A 7615-nucleotide genomic window follows, 5' to 3' on the forward strand; every position below is an offset into this window, starting at 1 on the left:
TTCCTCCCTTCTTCTCCTTCCTCTTTACCTCCCTTCCCTTCCACTCTCCCTTCCCTCCCTTTCTCCCTTTATTTATCCCTCTCTTTCTTTCCGCTCTTTCCCTCCTTTTCCTCCCTCTCTCGCAATGCTTTTTCCTCTTCTCCTCTCCACCGCCTTCCAATACTGTTCTTTTTTTTTCGTGTGTGTGTGTGTGTGTGTGTGTGTGTGTGTGTGTGTGTGTGTGTGTGTGTGTGTGTGTGGGCGCGCGTGTGTGTGTGTGTGTGTGTGTGTGTGTGTGTGGGCGCGCGTGTGTGTGTGTGTGTGTGTGTTTGTTTCTCCAATTTTCTTCTCCAGCCTTTGTTTGTTTTGTGTTAGTTCACCTGCGTTGTTTTCTTCTGTTTTCACTTTGTTTTCTTTTTTTTGAGGGAGGGAGAGAGTTTGATTGTTTGATATTTCCGTTTTTCTTTTCTTTTTTTTATTGCTTGTCGTTTGTTTTTGTTTCTTCTGTTTTTTTATATATATTCTCTCATTCACGTTTTGTTTATTGCTTATTTGTTTAGTTCTTCTTTGGTTCCTGATTGTTTTTGTTTCATATTTTCTTTCCCATTTTTTCTCATTTCCATCTGTTGTTTCTCACCTCCTCTTACTTACCTGTTGCTTCCGTTATTCACCTGTTGATCCACTTATTATCACCTGTTCCCCTTATTCATATATTTACCTGTTGTTTTCTTTGTCATATTTTGCTTTCTTTTTATCACCTGGTCCTTTTTTTCTAATCATTAACCTGTTATTTTCTGCTATCATTATCTCCCGTTATTCCTTTTATTCTTTTTCTCCAACTGTATTTTTATCACATGTTGTTCATATTGTTCTTATTCACCTCCTGTTTATCATTTTTTTCCTTTCCCTTGTTTATTTTGTTCCACCTGTTGTTGCATCATACATATCTTTTCGTCCCTCTTTACTCATCTGTTTATTTTTCCTCCCATTTACCTGTGCTTTTTTTTCTCTTCCACAGGTGAGTAATTAAGCGTGGACGACACCTGCCACTCACTCAAACGTCGGTCCGTGAGTACTTCTGTCATGTTGGTGTTTTTTTCTGTGTTTTTTTATAGATTTTTTTCGGTGTTTTTGTTTCCAGTTTTGTGATATTTTTGGTTGTGGGGTAAACTTAACCTACCTCATAAATGTATTGCTTCTACTACTACTTCTACTACTACTACTACTACTATTCACGTTTTGTTTATTGTTTGTTTTCTTCTTTCAGTTGCCGACTGTTTCTTCATTTATACTTTTTTCCTAATTCTTCTCATTTTCACCTGCCGTTTCTCATATAATCCCCTTATTTACCTTTTGTTTGTATTAGTCTCCTCTTATTTCTTCTATTCTCACCTATTCTCGTTTTTCTTATATTCACACGATGTTTTTCTTATACTACTACTACTACTACAACTACTACCACCTCCACTACTTCTTCTACTACTACTGCTACTACTACTACTACTACTACTACTACTACTACTACTACTGCTACGACCCCAACAATCCCTAACCTCATTAAAATAACATCATCGCAAAATCAATCCGCCTCAACCCTTTGAAACCGCTAACCCACAGAATCAGAAATGAGAATACCCTCAAGAAACCTGTCTGGAACATGCAGAATTAGGCATGAGGAGGAATGTGGAGTGGAGGATTACCTGAGTGAGTGGAATGGAATGGAAGTGGTGGAGGGAGGAGGTGAGGGAATACGCGTGTGAATCTAGAGAGGATAAAATTAGATATGTAGCCAGATGTTGGATTTGAATGTCGGGGAAACTATAATTTGACTTGAATGTGATGGCGAAGGACATGAAAGGGAGAGGACGTGTGTGAGATAGAGAGACAGACATGCACAGACAGACTCACAGACAGACGCAGAACAATAGTGAGAGTGAGACAGAGAAAGACAGACAGACACAGATCCACACACACACACACACACACACACACACATAAAACAAAAACAGAAACACAGACAGACACACGCCAATAGTTAGAGAGAGACAGACAGTGACAGAGACAGGCGTATATGCATCTGCCCACATGACAAAGACAGAAACACAGACAGGCACAGACCAATAGTTAGAGTGAGACAGAGAAAGTGACAGAGACAGACAGACATATATACATCCACCGACATGACAAAGACAGAAACACAGTCAGACACAGACCAACAAAGAGTGAGACAGAGATAAGAGACATACACAGACACACAGAAACACAGACAGACACAGCCCAGGAAACTCATATATAACACACACCGAGGAAGGAATACCGGCGGGAGGCGTGCGTGAAAGAGAACCAGGTGAGTGAACAGGTGATAGAGACGCTCACACTTATTACCTCTTACCTGAATGAGACTCCCGCGGCGCCAGGCTTGCGTACAACAGGTGTGTGTGTGTGTGTGTGTGTGTGTGTGTGTGTGGTGGGTAGGTAGGCTTTATTGCGTCAGGGATTGTCGAAGTGTGTGAGCTTGCGTGGGTGTTTCTGGTTTAGCGATATGATGATGATATTTATGATGATGATGATGATGATGATGTAGTTTTGTTATCATTATCTTTATTGTTGTTTGTGGTGTTGTTACTGCTGATGTCTTTTTTTGTTGTTGTTTTAAGTTTCGTGTATTCTATTCCAGTTTTAGACTACTACTACTACTACTACTACTACTACTACTACTACTACTACTACTATTACCACCACCCCGACCACCTCAACAACTAAAAGATACGAGAGTCCTGTAGCGTCACACTCGACTCCCGTTTTCTTTCTTACTTCTCAGGGGGTCCATAAGTAACCCTCGGAGGCCCCGGTCCCGCCCCGCCGCCCTCCTGAAGGTCCCATTATGCAGCATTTCCCTGGTCGGTGCTCGGCTGCTAGGCTGTGGCGACGGGGCAGTCCTCAGGGAGTGATTTCAAGGGCTGAGTAATGTCGTTTTGGTACTTATATCCTTGCCTCCTCGCCCTCCTTTTCTTCTTCTTTGTCTTTCTTTACCTTTCTGTTTAACTTTTACGTATAATTATCTTCTCAGCCTCCTCCTTTTCTTATTTTTCCTTCTTTACCTTTCTTCTCTAATTTCCTGCTCCAGTTATCTTTGTTTTTCCTCTAGTTCCTTTTTCTCCCTCACTTCTTTTTCTTCTAGCTTCCTTTTTCCTTTCCTTCGTGTGCCTCTAGCTCCTAATCCTTCTCCTTTTCTTCCTCCTTATTTCCCTTTTCTAACTCCTCCGTTCTGCTGTCCTTTTTTCCCTTTCTCCATTTCATCATGATCCTCCTCATCCCTGCCTCCTCTCTTCTTTCCTCTTCTCTTTCAACAACTCCGTCCATCTATCTTCCTTTCGCCTTCCTTCAGACTTTTCTTTCTTCTCATTCTCATTCTCCTTATCTTATTCACTTTCCTCCTCTTTCTTCTCCTTATCGTCGAGTTTACTGTCTTCCTCCATATCCTCCTCCGTATCCTCTTCGCTTTCCTCCTCCTCCTCCTCCTCCTTCTCCTCCTACTCTTCCTCCTCCTCCGCTTCGCCAGGTAAACCACACACACCTGCGCCTTACCTGATGCTCCCAAGTTTCCTCTCGATCGTCCAAGTTGGCGTATTATTGAGATTTTATACCTCCTTGCGGGGCCCTTACAATATTACCTCCTCCTCCTCCTACTCTTACTCCTACTCTTTCTTCTCCTCTTTCCCATTCGTTTCCTCCCCCTCCAGAATGTTTGTGTTCTCCCTTCTGTCCGTCTTGAACCTTCTTGCGTCACCCCGTTTTCTATTTTAGGTTACGATGCTCTGTTTACGTTATGATACACTTATGATGTTCTTCTTTTCTTCTTGTTCTTGTTCTTCTTCTCCTTCTTCGTCTTCTTATTCTTCGATTTCGACTTAGAATTAATCTTCTTTTTCTTCGACTTCGACTTCTGTTTCTTCTTCTCGTTCCAGTTCTTCTTGTTCTTGGCGTTCTTGTTCTTCTTCTCCTTCACCATTATCATCTTCTTCTTCTTCTTCTTCTTCTTCTTCTTCTTCTTCTTCTTCTTCTATTACCTCCTTCTCCTCCTCTTCCCTTCGTTCTGGTAAATGTGGTCGAGACTCAAAACTAATTCATCTCGTCTCGCTCGGCAGATTACACCTTTACCTCTACCCTCAGGTGTAGGATTACCTGCGTCCCCGGTGGGTGTTCTAGGGCGAGGAGAGATGGATAGAGGGAGGGAGGGGGAGATGGAGGGAAGATGGATGGATAGGGGAGGAAGGAGAGGAAGTCAAGGGGAGGGGAGTGGAGGGGTGGAAGATGCAGAAGTGATGTGGGTTTAGCTTTATGGAAGGTGGAAGATTAAAGGGATGCGAGGAGAGAGAGAGAAGTGGGTTGTGTTGAGAGCTTGTGTGGGAGGGGGAGGGGATGTGTGTGTGTGTGTGTGTGTGTGTGTGTGTGTGTGTGTGTGTGTGTGTGTGTGTGTGTATTAGGTAAACAGACAGACGGATGGACGGACGGGCATGTAATTTAAATTTTGTTAGTTCTCCTTTTTGTGTCATGTCATGTTTTTTTACACACACACACACACACACACACACACACACACACACACACACACACACACACACACTTTTTTTAATATTTAGAGAGACAGACAGAAAAAAAAGACAAAAAAGAATGTAAAAAAAATGACAGATAGAGAGCAACACACAAAAAAGGAGAGAGAGAGAGAGAGAACTTGTGAATATATTAAAAGTGTTCTATGGAAAAGGAGCCAAATTAGGTTACCTGTGGAAGGGCGCGAAGAAAATTGAAAATGGAAATACCGTTTGATTACCTGACGCGGGAATAAAGTCGGAATTGAGTTATCGACGAGGACTCCTTAACCTTGAGAGGGATGATGTCTCTCTCTCTCTCTCTCTCTCTCTCTCTCTCTCTCTCTCTCTCTCTCTCTCTCTCTCTCTCTCTCTCTCTCTCTCTCTCTCTCTCTCTCTCTCTCTCTCTCTCTCTCTCTCTCTCTCTCTCTCTCTCTCTCTCTCTCTCTCTCTCTCTCTCTCTCTCTCTCTCTCTCTCTCTCTCTCTCTCTCTCCTTTTAGTACTAACCTAAAAAAAAACAGAGAAAGAGAGAGAAAGAAAAGAGAGAGACTGCAGAGAGCTCTCTCTCTCTCTCTCTCTCTCTCTCTCTCTCTCTCTCTCTCTCTCTCTCTCTCTCTCTCTCTCTCTCTCTCTCTCTCTCTCTCTCTCTCTCTCTCTCTCTCTCTCTCTCTCTCTCTCTCTCTCTCTCTCTCAGTCCATTACCACCTGAGTTATTCCTGTACAAGAGTTTCAGGTCCTTCTCCATATAAGGTCGTCTCTTCCACTTAAACAATAGGGAATCCACGCCTGTATGACCACGTGGCATTGCACACTCTTGCCTCATATGGAGTAAGAAGAAGGAGGAGGAGGAGGAAGAAGGAAGGGAGTGGCTGTTTTAGGCAGGCGGGGAGCGGAGGGAAGAGTTGTAGGAGGAGGAAGAGGGTGGGTATGAGTGAGGATAGGGAAGTATAGTGAAGGGTAGTTTAAGGAAGGGGAAGAAGAGAAGAAGGGGAAGCGAAAGGAAGTTAAGAGAGGGAGTGGCTGTTATAGGAAGGCTGGGAGAGTTGGAGGAGGAGGAAGAGTGTGGGTATGAGGGAGGATAGGGAAGTGCAGTGAAGGGTAGTTTAAAGAAAGGGAAGAAGAGAAGAAAGGGAAGTTAAGGAAGAAGAGGGGAGGGGGAAGCAAAGGGAAAGGGAAGGAAAGTGAGTAACGAAGGTGAAGGGAAGTCGTGAGTTAACGAGAGGATTGAAAGAGTGAAGACACAAGGTTATGAAAGATAAAGAAGAGAAGGGGAAAAGAAGGGAAGGACTAGAAGAAACTATGACGTAGTGGAAGAAGGAAAGGGAAGGAAGGGAAATAAAAGTCCAGGAAAATAAGAAAGAGAAGAGAGGATAATGCTATACTGGATGATCAAGGAGGGAGAGACGAAAGGAGACAAAGAATGAATAAAATAAAACGAGAAAGAAGGAAATAAGGGAAAGGAGATGGAAACAAAGGAATAAGGAAAAGGAGAAAGGGAAAGACTGTTCTGGGAAGTAAGAAAGTGAAGCAAGGGAGAGAGGAGATAGAAGGAGAGACAAGGAAGGAGAAGGAAGTAAAGAAGGAAAGGGAGAAAAAGCCTGTACTAGGAGATAAAGGGAGGGGAAAAAGGGAGAGAGGAGAGAAGGGAGGGAAGACAAAGAAGGGAAGGAGAGACTGGTGATTAAGCAACGAGAAAAAGAAGAAAAACTGGTCTCGTGAATGGCAAGGCTCGTGTGTGTGTCTAAATTTGGGGAAAGAAAACAGTCAAACATGAATGACCACACACACACACACACACACACACACACACACACACACACACACACGGTCATGTTTGGATTATATTTCCCGGACGAGTGTGTTTGTTCATTCTTGTGTATCATAAAACAATAAACAAATAAATAAAGCAAAAATACGCACGTTCATATCCTGTCCATTTGTTTTATTGAGATTTATACTGAAGCAAGTAAATATGGGTGTGAAGCGCGCACGTACACACACACACACACACACACACACACACACACACACACACACACACACACACACACACACACACACACACACACACACACACACTTCATTATAATATCCAATTTGTCCATCGCGGCGACGAAAATATTAATCGTTTTCAATTTCTCGTTTTTTTCTCCACTTTATTTATTTTATTTTATTTTTACGTCCATTCCTGTTATGATTAATTTGCACATGTCATCATTGCCCTTTTTTATATCCATTTTATCTACCTTTTCTTCCTTCCTTCTCGCCCACTCCACTTCCCTCCTGCCTCCCCCCCTTCCCCCTTCCGCTCCCCCCTTCCCTCACGCCCTTCAACTATCGCTCTTTATCTCTATCAGGTATTTCCACTCACGCCCATCACCCACGACCACACCCACGCCCATGTAGACTCAAGGGGTGGAGGGGGAACTGAAGTGAATCGTGGGTGTGAGGTTAAGGCCATAGTGAGAGAGAGAGAGAGAGAGAGAGAGAGAGAGAGAGAGAGAGAGAGAGAGCACCATTTACCTGTTGCATTTCCCACTACCTGTTGTCTCCCGTGCTCTCCTCCTCCTCCTCCTCCTCCTCCTCCTCCTCTTCCTCCTCCTCCTCCTGTCTACCTGTTGCTTCCTCCTTTCCCTTACCTGTTGCCGTGCCGTTCACCTCATTGGCCTAACAGGTGTGTGCGTTTGTTTGTTTGTCCTTTTGTGTGTGTTGCTTCCTTCCTCCTTCATCTTTATTCTCCAGGTATTGTGATTCTCTCTCTCTCTCTCTCTCTCTCTCTCTCTCTCTCTCTCTCTCTCTCTCTCTCTCTCTCTCTCTCTCTCTCTCTCTCTCTCTCTCTCTCTCTCTCTCTCTCTCTCTCTCTGTTTTTTTCCTCTTTTTTTTCTTTCTCTTTCTCCTTATTCACCTATTCATGCTCCTATTTCTATTTTTCTTCATTTATTTATCTTCTCTTTCCTCTTCTTCCTCTTTCTATCTATCTATCTATCTATCTATCTATCTATATCGGTGTCTGTCTATCTCTTTTTCTTTCCCTCTGTGACCT

This window comes from Eriocheir sinensis, chromosome 13, assembly GCF_024679095.1.
Source record: "Eriocheir sinensis breed Jianghai 21 chromosome 13, ASM2467909v1, whole genome shotgun sequence".
NCBI classification, from domain to species: Eukaryota; Metazoa; Arthropoda; class Malacostraca; order Decapoda; family Varunidae; genus Eriocheir; species Eriocheir sinensis.